Below are 23,157 nucleotides of genomic sequence, written 5' to 3' on the forward strand. Positions count from 1 at the left end.
AGCTCACAGTCTCACGGTATCCTGAATGTTGCTTCCAATGCAAATGCAAATCCCTTAGTAAGAACTGGGGATTTCAGCATACTCCACGTAGCCCCAGCCCAGCATGCAATCTCATTTGGAGTCAGAGCTCTACCGTGCAGAAGCGACCCCTCCAACAGAATGCAACCACTGGCTGCACTTCCTGAAGCCTGCTGTGAGTCAGGGAAGAACCCAGCTTGTGAGGCTGCTTCTGCACAGATGCACGCCTGCACACACAGGAAGGGTGCCAGCCTCGCCTGGCCAAAGGAAATGCCCAGGTTAGCAGATCCCCAGGCAGGTGGCTCCACAACTCTTTCATCCTGAGGTCCCCTTGGGTTCAGATCAAGATGACCGGGACATGTACTCCAAGGCCAGCTACAGGGCAGTGCCAGGGAACTAGGTTCACCAGCAGTAGAATCACCCATGGTGGACTGACCCTTTGGCAACCAATGGTGTAGTGTGAGGAGGTCCCAGCAGCAGGGACTCACTGGGCCCAACACATGCCAAGTCCACATTGTTTTGATGGAGATCTTTCACTCATTTGTTCAACTAACATGCACTGAACTCTTACAGGTGCCAGGCATTGTGGGAACAACACAGAGCTTACAGTAGAGCAGAGGCTACTATAATACTGAAATGTGCTTTAAGCATTTTAAGCACACCAACAGATCCTCACAGCCACTCTGTGAAGGAGATACTGTAACAGAGCCCAGCTCTGAGTCTATGTTTCTGACCACCATACTGCAGCATGTGCACAAATAACTACAGATGATGGAAATGAGTGTTCAGAGGGCAGTTAAGGCCTTCAGAAGTGGCAACTGAAATAGAACTAGAAGGATAAGCATGACTCTCCCAGTGACTTGAGGCTGTCCCCTTCCCCACCATGGGCAAGGTTTTCTTCTGGGAGACCCAACTGCAGGAGAGGGGCTATCAAGGCCAAAGATTCCTGGACTGGGCCCATTCCCCTTCCCGTCTTCTCCCAGAGGTCTTGGTTCTACAGCCACAGAAGGCCCTCAGCTGAATCAGTAACTACACGTTGTCTTTTCTTTTTTTTCCATTTATTGAAAGCAGCAGCCCACAGAGTCAAACACTGAGGCTATTTTTAAAGTCCCACGTTTAAAAGCTAAATTCTCATCCCTGTGGGCACTCCAGGGCACTCTTTCCTGGGGTGGGTGAAGGGCTGACAGAGCCATGGGGAGCAGGGGCTCTGCCAGCAGTTGGAGAAGTCACACTGGCAGTGCGCAGGCTGTTCCAGAGCAAGCTGTATGACCTGGGGGCTTCCTCCAGGTTCTTTACCCCCTTGTCCCTTGGGAGTGACACAGACCAGCGTAACCAGCCAGAGGCCAATCCAATTACAGTGGAGACTGGACCAGGGCCATGCAATGAGATGGTTCATCACAGTAATTGAATGCTTATACCCCTATTATTCACCATCCAGTGCAGTAGAAAAAAGAGGACTCATAAACTGTCCACCTGGGAAGGTTTTTCCTTTCCTGTTGGTCCCAAAGCCATTTAACACCTGTGGAAAGGGTGCAACTCTCTGATCCTAAAGGGGCATGTGCCGCACCTTCCCTGGGAGGCTCTGCAGCAAGACAAGTGGTCTCTGCCCTCAGCCAAGGCCCCCTGGGGAGGACTGGCTTCTCCTCAGAACTTTAGTTCTCCTTCCACCTCCGCTGGGCCTCCAGTCTCAATCCTGATGCTACAGGAAACAAGGAGAGCCCAGACCTCCAGGCCAGGCTCCTCCTGTTGGGGTGAGCCAGACCTCTGCTCCCCCAGCCACAGCTGCCAACAGGGATCCCCTGCACACACCAGCCACAGCAGCCTCCATGGCCAGCCAGGGCCAGCCAGCTCTTTCCCCATCCTGCTACCCCCTAAGCGAGGCTCCACAGCTGGCACACAGGTCCCACGTGGGATGGTGGAAACAGGAAGAAGCACCGAAGTTGTGACCAACAAAGTTTTAAATGTGGCACGTAACTTCCCCTTCCATCTTTCCAGCAGCTCTCACTGGAGGCTAGGCTAGGACAACCTTGTTCTTCACTTTGGGTGGCAGGTACCTCCTCCAGGTCTGCCTGCCCTGGGATGGAAGCTTGAAAGCCCCAGGACACACCAGGTTCCCCTGCCTCCCCACAGCCCTTACCCAGAGGCCTGGGTGGGGGCCCTCAGAGGGGCAACCCGGTGCACACGCTCCTGCATGTGAGACTTGGAAGGGGGATGTGATCAGCTCCACCAAGCCGGCCATATGCAGAGCCCAGACAAACCCTGGGCTCCAGCGTTGCGGACAGGCACCGCGGATGACTGCACCGGCGAGGCCGGGCTGGCCACAGCAGCGCGGGCATACGGGGGCGGCCGAGGCGGATGACAGGTCTGAGGTGTGCCAGCAGCGCCGGGGTGCGCGGGGCGAGGCGGCTCTACGCTCGCCCGCCTGCCGCCCGCGCTAGACGCTCCAACCTAGGCCTCTACTAGACTTGCCCCAGTTCCCTGCTGCCACTGCACCTCTGTCCCCCAAACTCCTGGCGCCGACACAGTGTCCATGCCCGCTTTCCCGTGCACGCTGGAAGAGGAAGGGGCTGCTGCGCCAAGTTCCCGCAGCTTGCGAGCCCCTTGCCGCGCCTCCCGGGCCTGGGCTCCGTCATGCCAGCGGATCCCTGCGGACACCACGTTTCGCTCCGGCGGAGGAGGAGCAGCCGATTCCCGAGCCGCCGCCGCCGCCGTGGGCCCAGCGGGTTGGGAGGGTTTTCCTGCCGGGGCCGCGCCCGGGTGGGCGGGGGCCGCGCGCGAGCTGCGTAGCTGCACAAACACCGCGGGGCTGCGCTGCACACGCCGCTGCGGGCGGAGGGTGCGGGCCCCGGGGTGGGGGGGGTGTTGCGAGCGGCCACCTCACGTCCATATACACCCACTCCCACGGCCTCCCAGGCCGCAGAAGTTCGCGCGCGGCGGCCCCCACGGCCCTGCACCCCCGCTCCGGGCCGCGCATGCAGAGCTGCAGCCCGCCGCGCGAGCGGCCACCGCTTGCGCGCCGCCCCGGGTCCCCTCACCGCCCCCGCCGCGTGCAGGCCTCAGCCGCCGGCTCGGCAGCCCCACTTACTCCGCTGGTGCCCGAGCTCCTGCCTCGGCTGTCCCCCTTCCTCCGCAGGCCGCCGCCTTTGGTCGCCTCCGAGACTTCAGCCGCCTGCACGCACTCCCCGATTTTAAAAACAAACAGGCGCCGTCGCCTCCCTGCGGCGCTCGCAGGGCTTCCGCCAGCCCGCGCCTCCAGAGGCTGGGAAGTTTGCTGGCAGGGCCCGGGCGGGACGCGCGGGCTGTCACCCCCCGCTCGCGGCGCAGGATCCTCGGCGCGCCCCGCGCCCGTGCTGTCCGCCTCGCGAGCGCTCTCCCTCCCTCCGTGTCACCCCCAGTCCTGCGATGCAGTGTCAGGATTGCACGGCTCTGACTCATCGGTTGAGCTCACAGCTTGAAAAAAAAAAAGAGAGAGAGGGCGAGAGGCAACAGCGAAGGAGGAGGACTCTCTGGCGTGCTACAAAGGATTGCACAACTCGAGGCTGGGAGCGCGGAGCGCCCAGCGGCCGGCCGGCGCGCGCGGCACCGCGGCGAGCAGAAACCAGCTCTACCACTTCATCAGCACAACTGTCTCGGCTCGGCCTCTCAGCCCGCAGGCCCAGCGCCGCCCACTTCCTGCGACCAAATAAGGCCAGGGAAGGCGTCTTTAAACCTCAGGCGGCTGCCGGGGCTGGGGATTTCCAGCAGACCTCACCTCCACTCTCGAGTCGGTCGCCACCCTCCCCCAGCCCAGGCCGGCGCCCCCGATGGCTTTGCTGGAACCAACAGGCCACGCGGCTTGTTCCTTTCACATCAAGGTCAGGAGGAGACGGTGACGAAATGTTTGGAAACCCATCGAGCCTGCCAGGAAAGTGTGTGTGTGATGTTGGGAGGGCACAAGTCGCTTTCTTCCACAAAGAAAACTCTCTCTGGTTTTGGATACGGTAAATCATGCACAATTCTCTCCAAGACAGTTTATTAACAGCCTCCCCAAGTTTCACTTTCTGGCTCACTAGCATCCTAGTGCGCGTAAAGGTTATTGAGAAGCTGGCCCCAGCCCCTATAAAAGACCCCTATAAAAGCTCCATTACTTAGGTGATGAAAGCCTCCTGGGTTTAATCCTAGCAACTCAGGCCAAAGTCGGGCAGCTTTTCACTCGATGCCCACATTTTCCCCCAATCAATTCTCTGGTCCAAGCCCTGATGCCTCCTTGCCTGACTGCAGCTCAGGAGGTTCTTGCTGGCCCCCACATTCAATGAGGCTCCAGGGCCAAGGGAAAATCCAGGGTGGGGAGCCCTGTTCTTCCTTCTGTGTTTTCTGGTGTATTTTGTTGTTGTTTTTCAAGGAGATGGGTCACAAGGAGAGTTTCCTTTGAAAGAAAGACCAGTGAAGAATACACTGTGTTCTGGCAGTCACTTTCTCCCTACAGCCAGTCCTGAGAACCAGGTGCATCCCTCACTTTCTCCCACTGAGCCTGGAGGACAGGGGTTGGGGGGGGAGGTTGACACAGGCAACACTCAAACTTTCTGCCTAGAAACCCTGCAAAACCTACACTTGGTCCTAAGGGGCATGGCTCTCCCATCCTCTTCCACCTCTCTGCTGGCCAGAGCACCTGTGTGCACCTGGAGGTCACACCTCACCAAGAGGAAAAGGGCTTATTTGCACCATGTTATGACATACATGTCAAAGTAATGAGCACTTAAAACAGTCTTATCTGCAAAATATAGATAATTATGCCAGAGGACTGGACCAGATGACCTCTTGAAATCCCTTCCATTTAAGATCCATGATTCTGTGATTGTAAAAAAGTAAATAGGGGAGGCTGGGCGTGGTGGCTCATGCCTGTAATCCTAGCACTCTGGGAGGCTGAGGCGGGAGGATCACTTCAGGCCAGGAATTCAAGACTAGCCTGAGCAACATAGCAAGACTCTCTGTCTCTACAAAAAATTTTAAAAAATTCGCCACACATAGTGGTGCACCTGTAGTCCCACTTACTTGGGAGGCTGAGGCAGAAGGATCACTTGAACCCCAGAGTTTGAGGTTGCAGTGAGCTACGGTGACGCCACTGCACTCTAGACAGGGTGACAGAGTGAGACTCTGCCTCAAAAAAAAAAAAAAAAAAAAAAGCGAATGGGGAACCAGGGAAATCACTTTCTGCAAAGAAGAGCCCAGGCTCCTGGATTTAGCACCCACTAGACAGTATTGTTTCTCCATGCAGCTTACTCAACCATCCTGCATGTGAGAGAGTTTTATCCCTCTCATTCTAAGGATGAGAACACTGAGGTTCAGAGAGGTTAAGTGACTTGCACCAGATCACAGGGCAAGCCAATCATTTGTCACGTCTCTGCTCCTCCCACAGAAGAAGGCAGTGGCAATTGAGGGACTGGGGTGCTCAGGGATACAGACCCCCCAAGTAGAGGCTAGACTCTCAGGACTCCTGGCAGGGGCTCAGTGTACAGCCTTTCTGCTTTTTCCATTCGCCTGATTTCTTCCCTTCCACTGACAACTCATCCAAATGAGGGAAGCAAAAGCAAAGCCACATGGTCTCCAGTGCCCACTGCTGCCAGGTTCCTCTGCAGGCCTGTGGCCATCCTGACTTCCCCTGAGGGCCCAGCCCCTGCAGCTGGCCTTGGGTCAGCCTAGAGCAAGCCCCTAACAGCTAGGACAGACCAGCCCAGGGATGTCCCCAACCAACCAGAAAACCCAGCTGGGGAGCACATTCCTAGAAGAGCCTGCCACCATGAAGCCAGAGCCCAGCCTCCAGGGAACAAGTGGGAGCCACTCCAAAGGGCACTCCTCAGCCTTGTCCAGCCAGGACTTTCTCCCTGTCCCACACCAGGCTGCGGGGCTGGCCCAGGAACCAGCACGGGGAGGAGGGCAGGTGGCAGGATGCACCTGAAACTAAGAAATCAGTAGCCCTGCAAGAGCCCTTCACTTCAACTACACTTCCAAATTCAGGTCACCTCAGAGGGGAGCGAAGAGACGAAAGGGGACACGTGTGTGCAGGGGAGGAGGGCTCAAGACTATACCAAATAGCCCCCCTGCTCAGCAGAAGTCTACCCCCCAAAAGTGGGCAGATGAGGCTGTGTAAAGAAAGCTGCAGCCCTTCCGAGAAAGCCCTGCAGGCCATTTCTGCTGCAGATATGACGATGCAGAATCACTGACATGTGAAGTGAAAGTTTTGGTTTTAGAAGCCCCAGCCCCTCCTACAAGCCTCTGGGGCAACCAAGCAGGGTGACCTTTCGGGGTGGAGGTGTTCCAGAGACTTTACGAATAGAGTGGGATTTTCTCCACCCTCAACCTTCACAAACTGCAGGAAAGAGGAGTTCAGAGCTCCAGTTCCCAGGGATACTGTCTGATGAGAAAGAAACACTCCAGGAAACAAAGCACCCTAGATAGGATTCCAAACTCTGGGTCCCAACGAGGGCAGAGGATGGCATTCAAGAGGCTTCCTGGGACCGCATCAGCTCTCTGGACTGTACTCAGAGTGGTCTGTCACTGCCCTGTGTGGTTATCACCTGTGTCCAGTCCATTAAAATCTTCCAAGAGTGAATTTTATGGTATGTGAATTATATCTCAATAAAGCTGTTATGAAGGGGAGGAAAAAAACCTTCCAGGGAAGCCAGGTTCTCACCACCACCCACCTGCCTCCACTAACGTTCTGCTGCCATCATCACTATTTAAAAGAGGAGTTTCCTTTTCCCAGGCCCCACACCTGCATTTCTGTCCTTTTCCCACCATTCCTGCTCTGTCAATGAGACCAGCACATGCGTGTGCTTAAGTGAACAACCAACCTTTACCAAAGTGTGGGGAATCGCGAGTACAAATACCGTTAAAGGCATCACAAGTCCACAATGCCAGGTTCCTTATGTCCCTTACGTTCTTGAGTCCCTACTGTCATTTCCCTGCAGAATCAAGGTACTACCTCTAGGACCTCATTACCTACAGTTACAACAGAAGAAAGAAAAGAGTGTGGAGAGAACAGAGAACCAGAACTGAGTTTGGATCCTGCCTAACTAAAACAAGCCCACTATGTGATCTCAGGAAAGATGTCACTAATCACTGAGCCTCACTTTTTTGGCCTATAACAAATGCACCGTATTTGTTGCATGAACAATGAAAGAATGACCACCCTCTAGGGGTTTAGGAGGATCAAAAGGACAAAAAAACTGCTTTATAACTCTGTCATGCTATGTACATAAAAGGGCTTACAATTGTTATTATTTTTACTGTTTTATCCTCTATCTCCTCCCAAAACTAGCTTATGCCTTTTAAGAAACTAGTTCCAGGCAAGATTTTTTTTTCTCTGAAAAGACCCCATTGGCCTCAGGGTGACCCCTCTCCTGGGCTCTGCCCAGAGAGACTTTTTCCAACATCAATTCAGTATCTCATCTGGGGTCCCTGCAATGCTTCTCCTCCCAGTCCCTGTTTTTGTGTCCTTTCTACCACATTTTCCCACAGTGCTGCCCACCCAGCCTGAATAGGGACACCCCTTTCACGGCTGTGTCTTCTCCTCACTCCTTTTGCCAGGTCCTGTCTGAGGAAGCAGGGAGCTCAAAACCACCCCAGTCATGGAGTTAAGCCACCATGTGCTGAGAAGTCTCTGCACGGTCTTCTCTTTTACCCTTGAAAACCCAGGGGACCCTCCTCCTCCGCCCCGCTGACTTCACCTGTTCTGGGGCAGGGCCCCGCCTGCCACACCAGCCCACAGCTGTCCATGTCCCTGGCCCACCCCTCCCCTCCCCAGCTCCTCCCCTTGCAGGCCTGGGCCAGGTTCTGAGTGCCTTTGTCGGGCCTGAGAGGGAGGTTCTGCAGATGTCCCCAGTTGCTGCTGTCACTCTGAGAGAGACGTCTGGCTGGGTATAGGGAGAAGGACAAAACAGGTGTGGCTGCCAGAGAGGGCAGGCCAGCAGGGCCATGGGACAGAAACACCCTTTCTAAACAGATCGAGAGCTGCCTGCTTCCCAAAGGCCTCCCTGCAGCACGGATCCATGCCCTCTGCAGAACCAGCCCCAGACAGACTTGCTCACCGGCTGTTCCCTGGCGCTTGGCTTCCCCACGTTGTGGCAGTGGGCCGGGAGGAACGGGAACCCTGGAGACCCCAATGTGTGACGAGGCATGCGTTAAAGCAGTATTTTTAAATGCAAACAGATACTGATACATCATGGACTAGAATCCAACATTCACGTTCATGCAAGCGTACAGGTTAAGAGCACAGGCTGAGACCTGAGTCCAAATCTTGGCTCACATCAGCTTCATGACCTTAAGCAAGATACTTAACCACTCACCTGCAGAAAGGAATGATAAGTAAGAGCATAAAACAGTGTCTGGCACGCATTACATCTGTTATAAGTGTTGGCTATCATTTTTTCTCATCTCCTAACTGAACTCCTTGCTTCTAATCTTGCTCACTTTACCATCCACACTGCCATCAGAGTGATCACACCTCTTTTCAGTAGCTCCCATCGTCTACTGCGTAAAGCTGATACTGTAAGCTAGACTGTTAGGCAACTTTCTCACATGATCCAGCTCTGCCCCACTTCCCAGCCCCAGCCCACAACCTGAAATTCCCCAAGACATATGCCTTCTCACCCTCGTATCTTCACACATGCTCCTCCTCCCTCCACTTTGATCCCCACATAAGCCTACACCCGGGTCTCCCACCAGACTTGAGCTTTATGGCAGCTCTTCCAGGAAGCCTTCCTTGACTCCTCCAAGCAGAGGAAGGCCTCTGGAGTGTATACTGTTGAAACCCTCCCAGATCTGCTTTATAAGGCTGGGGCACCATCCCCCAGCTACTGTGACGCATCTTACAATTGATAGCATGTATGGCTTAATTAGCAGCATTTTCTCTTTCTTAGCTGTACATAAAATAATGGTACACCTTATAATGAATGGCCTCCTAGGTTCAATGGTGTATGGTATTATTATTATTATTAACTACTGAGGCTCCGTCTCCTGGATTCTGGGGCCTGCAGTGCAAGTCCACAGAGCTCTGCGGCTCTATTTTTTGAGCTTAGTAGCTGTTGGGCAGTCAAGCTCTCCTAAAGTGACCTACAATTTCTCTGGGATCAGAAGGATCCCTGTGTCCAGACACCTGAAACTTCCACAAAAGCAGTCCAATGTGACACGGAACACGCTCTGGACTGGGCGTCATGACAGCAAAGTTCTAAGCCTAGTTCTTCCTCTAATTTTCTGGATTACCCTACACAGGACCTGTGGAACACATTTATTTGAGCATGTGCTAAATGCTTGACATGATGCAAGCCCACTGGATCCACCCAGCACCCTGGGAGGAAGCCATTATCCCCATTTTATAGATAAGGAAGCTAAGGTTCAAGAAGGTTCAACAGCTCTCTGAAGGTCAGGCAGATGGAATTTGACCCCTGGACTCTGATTCCTCCTCTCTGCTACATGAGGATACCTCTCTGGGCCCATGTTTCCCCAATAAAGGAGCTGAATAAAATGGGGGGTCACAGACTGGGGCCTCGCAAACCATTCTCCCTCACAGATGTATTTTATTTGACCCATATATTATATTTTCTTTTAATTGACTTTATTGCCAACATTTTTTTAAATCAGGAAATTCAAACTAAAAATCAGGATTTCTGGTTTGTCATGAAAAAAAATTGGAACACTGGCCACACTGAGCCCTCCTTCTTGGAGGTGGAGCTGAGCATCGCAGCCTGGGAGTGGCACTGAGATGGGACTCACATTCCAATTGTCCACAGGATCCCAGGCCATGGGTCACTGTCATTTATCATCACACTTGTGCCAGCCTCTGTGATTGCATTCCCTCTGCTTCCTGCCCACCTCTGAATGCATGACTCTAGACCAGATGAACTCCAGTGCCCTCTCCAGTTCTAACAGCCACTGGCTCCTTCCAGAATCTCCCTGGGCAGTCTCCCTCCAATGAGGTCACTTTATAAACCTGCCTGGCATCTCCCTGCCGCCCTTGGGCCTCTATCACAAGGGCCTCCAGTGCTGGTCCCCCTCACTCCCTCCCACCCCCAGCGTCAGTCCCAGGCAGTCAGAGGGCCAGGCCAGAGTGACAGAGGTGGTGAGCTAGGGAGGTGTGGAGAGGAGTTAGCCAAGGTAGAGGGCAGGGCAGGGCCTCTCCCTCCCAGGAAGGGAGCCAGTGAGGAAGAGAGGACTTGAGGATTCCCGACAAGAAAGTGGTTCAAGAAGATAAATGTAGGCTCTGCAGTCACAGGAGATGAGCAGGGTTTGACACATGAGGAAACACAAACAGTAAATCATCCAGAGGAAAAATGTACAGTCTCAGCAGCAATTTAAGATATGCAAATTAGAACACCATTAGGCCCCATTATGGCCCAAGTCAATGTGAAAATAAGTAAATAAATAAAACAAGAAAGCTGCTCTTGGCAGGGCTATCGAGAAACAGCTGCATGTGCATTGCTGCACTACTATAAATTGTTTCAGTCTTTCTAGAATGTGCCTTGGCATTGTGTTGCAAGAGTTTAAGACTCTCTTAGATAATTATGGTTGGGGGATTACTATATCCCAAGAAAACAATCTACAATACCACCACAAAGAAGCTTTTTCAAAAGATGCTCACAGCATGCGTACATAAAGCCAAAAAACTGAAATCTATTCAGATTGTGGTAAGGTGTGGTCACAGAATAATATATGAAAGGGATCCGTATATGGAAACAATCTCATTAAGCCATTTGATGAAATCAAGTGACAAAACCAGCACAAAGAAGTATGTAGAGATGAACTTACAAACTGTGTTTAATCTTCCCCAGGAACATCAGAGGCCATCAGACGAGAATTCTAAACAGTGTAAATTGTTAGAGTGTAATGTTTATTCTGTTAAATTGATCGAGATGGTTTAAATAACTATGATGATGATGACGATGATGTTGTTGTAAGGGCCACTGAACAGGATTCCCTCGTCATAAAAACACCCCAGCCCAGGGTTCCAAGGGCAGATAGGCTCAGGCCCCTGGCTGGAAGAGGACAGGGGGAGGAATGTGCCCTGGGAAAGAAGGGGTTATGCCTGTGGGCAGGGGAGGGCCCCAAAGCTCCAGTTATCTGGAGGTCTTTGAAAGACACCTCTCCCCGAAGAAACAAAGTTACACAAATAAACCCACACCATTTAACCTCCAATGTCCTGGGTGCTAACTCTTATGCTGCATTTGCGCTCTCAATTTTACTAATACCTTATTTCAGCAACTTCTGAGGTGATACCAGGGCTCTTTGTGGGCTAGCCTAGGAACCCAACCACCATTTATAGCATTGTTTCTATGGAAATGTGTTTCAAGCTTCAAAAAATTGAGCTGCTGACAACCCTGGGGCACACACGTGGTCTCTAAATTAGGGAACTGAGAGAGCAGTTATTGCTGGGGCCTGGGCTCAGGAAGACAGCTTGTTACTTAGGCTCTGTGGCAGTTGCCATTCACACCACCAGCAATGATCAGAACGGGGCTCAATGTCACTGGAAGTGGGGATGCTGGGGGGTTGGGGCCGGGGCATCTAGGAATGAACACAATATTCTAGAGAAGCACATGGAGCGTTCCCACCCCCACCTCCAAATACACACACAGCACTGCTCAGCATGGGAGACGTGAAACTGGCCTGCGTGCCCTGATGAGCATCCGGGCGAGCCCTGAGCCCACACTCTTTCCTTTTCTCTCTGACCCTGGAAAACCTCCAGCCACAAGGTCCTATTTTAGTCTGATCCCAGAACAAAAACTCCAAATCTTTGGCAGTTCTGGAATTTGGCTTTAGCAGATACATGCGTGAGATAGCCAAGGCCCATGCTGGGCCTGGATGTTCCTCCACATGTGTTCTGTTGAGTGGCCTCTGTTGTAGAAGGCTCCAACCTGCCCACACGAGGTATACCCAGGGCTCTCCAGCTGCCACCCACCTCAGGACTCCGAACAACACAAAGGCGTCTCCATTTCCTGCCCTGGTCACATCCCCCAACTGGTCACAGTGAAGGGATGATCGTGGGCCCTCCAAACAGACCTTCCCCATGTCAAGAAGAAAAGCCTCCCCATAAGGGGAGTGGGGGGTGAGAAGGCCACTTAGTAGGCCTCGGGAGGTTCTGAGAAGCCAGAGATATGAGAAGGTGGTCAGAATAGGGTCAGCTGCTCAGCCACAGGGCCATACCTGCAGTTGTGAGTCCCAGCAGAGCTCACAGCAAAATGTGGGGTCAGGGCGCCCTGCCCGCTAGGCCGGAGGTGGACTGGATGGATGTGGCTAGCACTGCAGAGCAGCTCTAAATTCAACACTTTGATAAATGCATGCAACAGAGCAAGCACCCAAGACTCAACCTCACTAGGCTCTACCTGGGTTAGAAAAGGCTGCCGGAGGTCAGTTTGCAAAGCACACCCTCCCTGCTGAACTGCAGAAGAGAGACTCAGGTCCCTCGACCAGTGGCAGAGGCCTGCAGGGCCAGGCAGCCTGCTGGGTGGCTCAAAGCCTCAAGGGCCACACTGCCCACCAGGGCGGTTCCCTGGAAACCCAGGTGTGAACAATCCTCTGGGGTCCTGAGCCACCGGGAGGTTGCTGCACCAGCACAGGAGGCAGAGTCTACGCTGTGAACCTCACAGTTCTGTGGTTAGCCAGTCTGCGAACTCAGGCCAATCTGAACCCTCCAGCTCCTGCGCGTGCACTGCCGGTGGCTGATAAGACAGAGCAGTTTGGGCTTCCTGGTGGTAACAGATGGGAGGGAGGCTTGGAGTCCTTCCCCCTGGCCTCCTTCCCACCCAGATCCAAAGTCTTCGATGTTAAGGCCTTGTCTTTAAAAAAAAATAGATGCTATATATATTACTAAAGCAATTTCAAACACACAAATACTCCATCCACAACCTCTTTACCTAAGTCCAGTATTTACATGATGCAATTTATACTATGGCCAATGTAATCAGGTTTTATGCACTTATCAAGTGTATACGCAATTCTATTTTACATTTTTCACCGAAATTCATCAACATTTTCCCATGAATTAACATCATCTCCATAGTAATATAACAGTGCCACAATATCCCACTGGATCTCAGTGTCATGAATTTCATAGTCATGTGGAACACTGAGTCTGTTTATAGTTTTTTTGCTATTGTAAGTAATGTTGCTATAAATATCTTTGTGCTTATAGCTCTTTCCCTTTTTATTCTATTTACTTATTTTTTTCTTTAGAGATGAGGGTCTTGCTATGTTGCTCAGGCTGCTCTCAAACTCCTAGCCTCAAGTGATCCTCCTGCCTCCGCCTCCCGAGTAGCTGGGATTACAGGCATGAACCATCATGCCTGGCTTCTCTTTTCATTTTTAGAATTATTTTCTTAGATTAAATTCCCCGAAGGAATACCAATAGGTACATGGAAATTAACATTTTCTTACAGCTTCAAGTTCTAGTGCATTTTTCAAATATATTGCTCTGTGTGAGTCCCAGCAGCTGGACTGTCTATTTTCCTGACAACACCTCACAATTCTACCAGTCAAGGTCTACTCTTTTTTTTTTTTTTTTTGAGACAGAGTCTCACTGTGTTGCCCGGGCTAGAGTGCCGTGGCGTCAGCCTAGCTCACAGCAACCTCAAACTCCTGGGCTCAAGCAATCCTACTGCCTCAGCCTCCCGAGTAGCTGGGACTACAGGCATGCGCCACCATGCCCGGCTAATTTTTTCTATGTATTTTTAGTTGTCCAATTAATTTCTTTCTATTTTTAGTAGAGACGGGGTCTCGCTCTTGCTCAGGCTGGTTTCGAACTCCTGAGCTCAAACAATCCGCCCGCCTCGGCCTCCCAGAGTGCTAGGATTACAGGCGTGAGCCACCGCGCCCGGCCCAAGGTCTACTCTTAACATGCACTTTTCCCAACTCCCCAGTGGGTCAGCATCTGGAGCACACACCCTGTGATTGATGGATGTTGAAGGGAGCACAGTCGATTTACTGTGGAGGGGTGAGGAAAGAGGACGGAGAGGTGTACGAAGGAAGGTAGAGGGCTGGGATGGACAGGAAGGGGAGAGTGGGCCCCACAGAGGCAGAAACAAAGGCAGATCCCACATTCTGTCCCAGGAGCTCACACCTCCCTGGATATCAAACCCACTCCACCTACCACCAAGCTTCCCCTGAGCCAGGAACAAAGACTGATGGGTTCCTAAAGGAGATTTGGAAATGTCATGTGCTTTTAGGTTCTGGAAACATACTTTGCCAACACCGTAATTCACACACTCACCAGTGGTCTAATAGGCCCGTGTACATGTGGGCTCAGCCCTAAGAGTGGCTCAACTTTAAGAAAGATAAAGTCTTTAAAGAAAGAAAGTCCAGCTTATCAGCCATGGCAAGAATGATGCTATTCCAGGATGCTCCCTGAGTGGCACACAGACCAGGGATAACTATTCAACAATAGGAAGTCTCTGAGTGACACCACCAGGTCCCACTGTGAGGCACCATAGAGATACCACCTGCCAGGCTCATTCGCAGGCTCCCAGAATTTTCCAGCAGGCAAGGACCCCATGGAGTCTAACCCCTTCATTTTACAGACAAACTGAGACTCCAAGTCCCTATTTTGGGGCTCCCACCACAGCCTGCAATCACTGTCAGGGGGGCCTGTTCCTCTGGCTCTCCAGCAGGAAGAGCCACAGCCCGTCCTGACTGCCTCATGACCTCACTGAACAGCGCTTTTGTTTTAAAGAGCCCCACTCTCTCCTCTCATGGTCTGCTGACTCGTTTTCCCTAGTTCCTTCTCTGTGCAAAGCCAGCAGACAATGCTGGGCATGAAAACTAAGGGGACCTCTCGGGCCAGCTGGTATTTACTCTTTTTTCAAGGTCAGGGCCGATGGGAAACGAAGTCTCTGCTGCCTTTAAACCAGCGCCTCACCACAGATGCCTCCTCAGGGTGAGTAGGGCCCAAGTGCTGGCTTTTGTGTCCCCAAATCCCCTTCCCACCCTCACCAGGGGCTTGTTGGCAGGCTCAGAAAAAAAAAACAGCAGAGTCACCAAGGTGGCTCCACCAGCAGGTGCTAAGGGAAACCTGGGGCTGTCAAGCAGACAACCAGCTCACCCAGCACACACGTCCCCCTGACCAGGACAGGTCCTGGGCCTGCCCACCACTTCCTCACATCCCGTGGGCTGCCCTTCCAGTTCCTGTCATGGGACACCTACTGTGTGCCAGGCACAGTGCTAGGCCAGTCAGGAGCCAGGCACACCTGCAGCTGACTCCAGTGTCCTGCACTAGGGAAGTTCCAGTGCAGAAATGCCAAGGTGGTGGCTCATGAAGGCAACATGGCAGCAAGGTGACTTCTGGCTGGCCCCATGGGTGTCTGCCAGGAGGAAAAGGGCAGGGAGGACATTCCAGGTGCAGGGGACAACAGTAAGCAAAGGCCAAGAGGAGTCATTGCACCCAAGAGCAGCGAGGGGCCAGCTGAACATGCTAGAGAAGGGGCATGGCAGGAGAAAGGCCAGAAAGGTAGGCTGGGGCTCAAACAAGGGCCTGTGTGCCTTTCGGAGGATTACGGGACTGCAGGGCTTGGGCAGCTCTCAAAAGTTGTTAAGTGGGGTGACATGACTAAAGCTGTATTTTAGTTAAATAATTGATGCAGGTCCTTTAAGACTTCTTTTCAGCCTTAATGCTGCTTTTAACACAATTTCATTTCATCTGGACAAAAATGGGCAAGTTCAGTGTAAATTAGGCCAGAGCCAACTCTGGCCAGGAACCAGGAACGCCCCTGCTTCCTCCCTCCAGGGCCCATCCTGACCCTACATTGGTCACCAAGCCTCAGGATCAGGAATGCTTCCAGGCCAGGGCTGCAAAAACCCAGCCCATGACACACCCAGCTTTGTGGGAGCAGTGGCTTCCTGCTTTGAGGTACCAGGAAAAGTCTTAAAACACTGGCAGCAAACAGCCCGTACGTTCAGAACTGCATTTTTCTTTTTCTTTTTTAAGGAAATTAATTCTTCTGTCTAAAGTTATTAGAACTGAATGACCAAGATTTCAGCCAAGGTGCCTTGCTTCAAAGAGCTATAACCAGAGAAGATGTGTGAGAGCAAGAAGGAAGCTGGAGCTCACCCTGTCCAACGCCCCCTCATTTTTTTGGATGAGGAAACTGGGCAGGAAATGACAGGTGATACTGACAGCTGCGGGCAAACAAAGCCCTAGCAACTTTAGCTCTCCCAGGCAGGAGACTGGGTAGAACGTCTCAACTAGGTTGACATCTTCAGAACGGGAGAGGTCGCCTGGGAAGCCTGGGCACCAGGGACCTCAACTGTTCCACAAACCAAGCCTGAAGCCAGAACTCTAACTTCTAGTCTGAAAAGCAAGGTAGTACCTCCCAAATACCCTGTGGCCCTGTGAGTCTCGCCCACCCCGGGGCCGGGAACAGAATTTACGCTGTGACTGCCGGCTAGTCAGAGAGAGGCAAGCCTTGGCCTCTGTCTTCATAAGGAAGCACTTAAGTTTTCCAAGTGGAACCAAATGTGCAGGGAGGATCCAGATGCTGGGATGACCTCCCTTTTCCATTGGAATAGTTCAGATTCCAGAGGAGAATTCCAACTGCAAATGATATGCTCAGATCTCCTGAGCATATGACAATCCTAAAGCTTGGCTGAAGGCTAAGGATTCGGAAAGATGTCCAAAAAGATTAAGATCAAGATATGGATGTTTTCAGTGGCCTAAGGGGTGGGGGGGGGTGCCCTGTATCCTCTTCCCACATCCAGCACTGCCCAATCATCCCAGTTTGAGAGCTGGAACGGGCTCGTGGGCTCCAGGTTCTATGGGGGAGCTTGGACACTCGTCCACCGGCCACGGGAACCCCTGCCCTGGTTTCCGGCACCTGGCACTGTGAGTCCTGACAGGAGGCGGAGTTGCACCTGCCACTGCGGAAGCTGCAGCCTCCACTGCCTTGCTCTTCAGGACCCCCAACAGCAAGGACATGTGCACGTGACTCGGCTGGGCCGACTGCAGGCTCGGCCTGGGCTTTGCCTCTGGAGTAAGTGAGTGGCACAAAGCAGGGAGAATTCAGAACTCATTCTGGGGGAGGTGGCAGCACCCAGGTCTGCTGGTGGCAGTGATGCCAGGCTAGCAGCAGTGTGAGCTTGGCATTGGTTCTGGCCACCCAACTTCAAGTCCTGGTCGATCTCTGAGCCTCATTCTCCAGCCTTCCTGGACATTTAGTGAGCCACCAGATATCCTTCCAATAAATTTCTTTTCTCCTCAATTCAACCAGAGTCAGCTTCTGTTGTTTGCAGACCTAAGACCTAGACTAGCCTATCATCTCCTTCCACCTGCACATAGGCTCCTGTGGCCCCCAAGACGACACTGTGCTCAAGCCTCCATCTTCTCCTCTGTGAAAAGAGTCTAATTAAAATACCCACACCATCCAAGAACAGCACAGCCACCTACAATAATAACAAACACAGGCAAATGCCAGAAATGCTGAATATAACCCCCTGCCCTGGCCCTGGACCTGACCAGATGCCCATTTTGAAGCATTAATACCAGAAATTAAAGGCATCAGTGTTCCCCTGGGCTCTTCCCTATTTCCTCAGCAGCTCAGGGAAAGGTGAATTGAGAGTCTAGGACGTGCACATGCCACTTCAACCTGGGGCAGGTGACAGCTGTACCACTGATTTCACAGGGAGCTTACATCAAATGAGAAGCCTGGCAAAGCCCCAATAACCTCCTAATTCCTAAATCAATAAGTCTTTTCAGTGCCCTCTTTCTTGACTTTCCCCTGATCAACAGTTGATCAATTTCAACTCAATTTAATACATGCCTATGGAGAAATTTCCATGTGCCACATGCTGTACTAGGTGCACAAAATCACGGGCCCTGTTTTCATAAAACACGAAGCTCGCTCCTCCTTTGGCCTTCATGACAGCACACTTCCCTGGTTTTCTTCCTTCCTCACCATTGGTTCCTTCTCAGGCTCTGTTGCAAATTCCCCTTAACTGCACCCCTTAAATGGTGATCCCCTCACCTCCTCCTGTACGCTCTCCCTGGACGATGTCATTACCTCCCTGAGATCCAACTGCTTTCTATGCTGGTGGTCCCCAAATGTCTGTTCCAGAATGTCTAACACACAGCGGGGCTAAAGGGAAGTCATCAAGTTTGTCTGGAACTTGTCTTGAAGCTGCAGCTGCAGACTAAGCAATCGTTTTTACTTAGATGATGCTTATTGGGGTAGTGTGGTTAGGGTTCATGGAGGTTATGGGGAGGAGGGGGGCCAGCACCCCCATGCCATCTCCTGAAGATCTCCTGCCAGACCTGTATGTCCAACTGCCCACTGGACATCTCTTTCAGCTGTCCCAGAGGCACCTCCAACTCAACATGTCGAATTTAGACTCATCTTTCCTGTAAAATCTGCTCCTCCTCCTATGTCTCGGGCAGAAATCTGGGCAACACTTTCCACTTCTTCATTGCACTGTACATTCGGGTTCATCCTTAAGGACTGTCAACCCAGCTTCCTTGACACCTTCCTAACCCAGCCTCTCCCCTTCACTTCTCCCTCCAAAAGCAACCGCTCTGGCTCAGACTCCTCCTCCTTGTCCCATCAGCTGCAATGACCTGGTCTCTTTGCTGCCCACCCTCCCCCATCTCCAGCAGTCTCCACACTGCAACTGAATGATCTTCCAAACAAAAAATCTGGCTGCGTGCTGTGGGTCACACCTGCAATCCCAGCACTTTGGGAGGCCGAGGTGGGAGGATCGCTTGAGCCCAGGAATTCAAGACCAGCCTGAGCAACATAGCAAGACCCCGTCTCTAAAAAAAAAACCAAATAATAAAAAAATTAGCCAGGTGTGACGGTGCACACCTATAATCCCAGTTACTCAGGAGGCTGAGGCAGAAGGATCACTTGAGCCCAGGAGGTCCAGGTTGCAGTGAGCTACATTAGTGCCACTGCACTCCAGCCTGGACAACAGAGTGAGACTTTGTCTCAAAAAAAAAAAATTCTGATCCTTTCTCTTTCTGTCTCATACACACACGCGCGCGCGCGCACACACACACACACACACACACACTCCGTCTAGTCCTCAGTAGCTCTCCACTGCCTCTGGATAAGGTCCAAACCTCCTAGCTGACACACACAGCTGACCTGGCCCCTGCCTGCCCCCTCCTGCACCCCCCACCAGTGCTCCATCATGCCCCACCACTTGCAGTTCCCAGAGTAGAATGCGTAGCGTGGAGCCTCCAGGCCTGACCTGAGCTGCTCCCTATGCCTAGAACGCCCTGACTCCCTTTGCCACCTGGTGGACGCCTACTCCTTTCTGAGGCCTCAGCTCTAACAGCTTCTCCAGGAAGCCTCTCTCTCATTAGTTCCACAGCACTCACCAAGCACAGGTGCCGTGCAAGGCACTGGGGCAGTCCTAGACCTTTCTTGACACTTCTTTCTCCTCTGGCCCTGGCAGAAGTCACCAGTCCCCTCCTCGGAGCCCAGGAGACCCTGCACACTTTCACACTGACATCGGTGGCACTTAACTGCTCTTGGCTTTTGTGCATGTCCGTCTCCCTCACAGACCATGAGCGCCTTGAAGCGGGGGCCTGGACCTTCCTTATCTTTGTAGCCTCAGTACCAAGCACAGAGCCAAGTACACAGTAGGGGCTCAATAAATGCATATAGCACGAGTGGAGAGAGTGAAAGAATGAAGAACGTGAAGGAAAGCACCTTGTAAACCATAATGGGCAAGGTGGCTACCGCTGTGGCTAAGGCACTTTTCATCTGCTCCATAACCGAGGAAGTCAGATCCTAAATGCCATGTGGGTAGGTCAGCACAGCCTCCTGGGAGAGGCGGTGAAAGAAGTCCTGAGCCTTTCTACCACCTCTAGTGTGAGCGGAAGTCGGGGTCAGGGAGTTGGCTTCCAAGTTGTCCCAGAGAACATGCTGTCAGGCATCCACAGAGGAAGCAGACACAGAGCCACACCGGTTCATCCCATGCAGGCCTCTCGAAATGGCCTGCAACAGGGACGCTGGGGAAGGGAGAGATGGAGAGCAGACAGAGAGGGCCTGGGGCCTTAGAGCAAAGTGTCTGGTACACATGGACACTGCCCTCTCCCAGCCCCACACCAAGGCCTGGTCAACCCAAGCATAAGTCGTTTGTCTGCAATCCTGGGTGACAGAACTGCAGTTTGAAACCTACTCCGTGAATCTCCTCTCCAGCACAGCTGCTCACCTAGCCTAAGACCTTTCTCGCTTAACCTCATATGGTTAACTTACAGCCCCTGTGACCTTCTCATGCATAGGACAATGGAATCTCTTAGCAGGTTCATTTAGCTTATGCAAATGCAAATGGTCAAGCTTAGTGGAAAAGAGGAAACAAAAGAAAGGAGGGAGGGAAGGAAAATAAAAAAGGAACAGAACAGAACGAGGAGATATAACCACGTGAACCTGCTGCCGTACTCAGGGGTGAGCCTGGTGCCTGCTGCCTCAGGGATATCACAGTATAAACATCTCCGTAAGCTGAGTGAGGCCGCAGTATTTAAACACAGGTATCATCCGGTGCTCAACCTTAGAAAGTGCAACTTCTTCCAGAACTGGAGGAACAGGCTAAGATGAATTTAAGTATCAAGAGCCAGTGTGTCTGTTGCCTACCCAGTGCCCTCCTAAAGGACTTTCAAGGTGAATCTTGATTATATTCTTATTTTCTACCTTGCACACTGACTCGAGAACTTGACCTCCAGAAAATGCAGCTCCATTAAATTTCATTTCCCAGTGACAGATCCCCTCTCAGTTGGTTCTTCCCTCTGGGAATGACGTGTCTTAGAAGATGGGCTTCAAGCCTCCTGGGCGGAAGGAGCACGCGGGGCTCTGCTCTGCACCCCTCACTGTGCCACACACAGTGCTGGGAGCACTGCAGCTGTTCTTTACGTGCAGGTGAGGACAGCCGGCCCTACGTTAACTGGCTGTTCAAGGGGTGCCACGTCTGTGTTCCTGGGCTTGCTTCTGCATGTCTCTTGGGAACTGGGACTTCCCTCTGTCGTCTTGGTGTTGCCCAACCTATGTTCCAGCACTTAGTAAACACTAAGTAATCTTGTTGGCCAACTGAGTCTGGTTAGAAGGCTTTGGGATCTAAATAGGTTGATAGCAATTAAGATCAATTAAGACTGCAACTAGATAACACATGGCAAGAACTCTATTAGACACACATCCCACTCTCTTCTTAAAGGCCTCCCCTCCACTCCAGGTTTGTTTTTATTTTTCGTTTTTTTTTTTTTTAGTTTCTTCTTTTTAAATCTTTAAGTACTACCTTAAGGAAACTGAAGAGATGGAATGCTTGGTTTATAAATAGATGTGCTGGAACTGATGATTATGATGACTAAGATTATCAATGCAGGATGGTGAATGGAAATGCAATGTGGGGTTTGTGCCTCGACTCTTCCATTCAACAGCTGTGTGACCTTAGAGAAGTAACTTGTCCTCTCTGAGCCTTAGTTAAATTGAGAGTTAGCACAGGTTTCCTTCCTAGCTTTAAATCCTTAACCAAAAGGTTATTGGAGATGCTGTTCCTGTAGTTACTACAAAACCAGGGCTGCATGGGAATAGTCCCTAAGAGCCTATCCAGTTCTAAGATCGGATTACTTTGTAAAACAGCAGATTCTGGAAAACATTGATTTATTAAATTCAGCTTATACATAACTTTTCAGAAATAGTTTTCTATGTAAATCTCAGTTCCACCCTTTTATGTTTATCAGAATTAGAAGTGAATTAAACATATTAACTGCAACATTATGTACAGTAGCAAAAGAGTGGAAACAACCCAAATGCTCTACAGTAGGAAACTAGTTAAATAAATTATGGCATTTTCATATAGTGGAATACAATTTAGCCATTGGGAAAAAATGAGGCAGATTTACATGTATGGATATAAAACAATCTCTAATGAGGCAACTTCATATGTATCAATATAAAACAATCTCTAGGATATATTCAGTGAAAAACGCAGGATACAGAACCCTGTGTATGGTGTGCCACCGTTTGTGTATATATTCATATTTCCTCTAATCTGCTCAGACATCTGGAAGGGTAGCTGAAAAAGGACAAATTGTAGTTGCCTAAGAGAGGGACACTGGAGGCCTGAAGAAATGAAGAACATTAGAGGATGAAAAATTCATTTTTTCAAAGTTTTATGTAATCAAATTTATCAATAGTTTCTTATGACTTGTGGGTTTTTTATCTTTCTCAAGAAGGTCTTCCTTCCCTCATTATTAAAACAGATATTTAGGCTGGGCGCGGTGGCTCACGCCTGTAATCCTAGCACTCTGGGAGGCCGAGGCGGGTGGATCACTCAAGGTCAGGAGTTCGAGACCAGCCTGAGCAAGAGCGAGACCCCGTCTCTACTGAAAAATAGAAAGAAATGATCTGGACAACTAAAATATACATATATATAAAAAAAAAAATTAGCTGGGCATGGTGGCACATGCCTGTAGTCCCAGCTACTCGGGAGGCTGAGGCAGTAGGATCGCTTGAGCCCAGGAGTTTGAGGTTGCTGTGAGCTGGGCTGACGCCACGGCACTCTAGCTCTGGCAACACAGCAAGACTCTGTCTCAAAAAAATAAAAATAAATAAAATAGATATTTATTTTTCTAATTCTATTACATATATAGATATAGTAATCTCTTTTGTATATGTTGAAATTGTTTTTGAGACATACTTTGCACTGTATAACATATCTTTTGAATTTTGAGCTATGTGCAGGTATTACCTTTTCCAATAGAAAATAGAAAACTGGGGCAGGGGGAGAATCTACCAGATTCTATTTTTAAATAAAACAAAATTTTTAAAGAATCTAGCTTATAGGGTAATTTTATGGTACATGAATCATATCTCAATTAAGAAAGAAAGAATCAGCCGGGCCCAGTGGCTCACGTCTATAATCCTAGCTCTCCAGGAGGCTGAGGTGGGAGGATGGCTAGAGTTCAGGGGTTTGACACTAGCCTGAGCACAGTGAGACCCCATCTCTACCGAATAAAAAAAACAAAAACAAAAACAAAAATAAAAAAAAAATACACAAAACAACAAAACCTAGCCGGGCATTGTGGCTCACACCTATAGTCCCAGCTACCCGGGAGGCTGAGGCAAGGAGGATCGCTTACAGCCCAGGAGTTGGAGCTTGCGGTAAGCTACAATGACATCACTGCACTCT

At 51.0% G+C, this 23,157-nt stretch overlaps 1 protein-coding gene across 3 annotated transcripts in view; it reads right to left on the minus strand.

Moving 5' to 3' along the window:
* ELMSAN1 (ELM2 and Myb/SANT-like domain containing 1) overlaps positions 1–23,157 on the minus strand; it is a 64,340-nt gene that overhangs the window by 35,629 nt on the left and 5,554 nt on the right. For 2 of the 3 annotated variants that reach the window (XM_012656271.1, XM_012656273.1), the window contains exon 1: positions 3,104–3,242. The exons of the other annotated variant lie outside the window; for it this stretch is intronic. The gene's annotated coding sequence lies outside the window, so the exon portion shown is untranslated. Of the gene's footprint in view, positions 1–3,103; positions 3,243–23,157 lie in introns of those variants that run through there. 3 annotated transcript variants of the gene reach the window in all.

This window comes from Propithecus coquereli, unplaced genomic scaffold (assembly GCF_000956105.1).
Source record: "Propithecus coquereli isolate 6110/MARCELLA unplaced genomic scaffold, Pcoq_1.0 Scaffold5, whole genome shotgun sequence".
Taxonomy (NCBI): domain Eukaryota; kingdom Metazoa; phylum Chordata; class Mammalia; order Primates; family Indriidae; genus Propithecus; species Propithecus coquereli.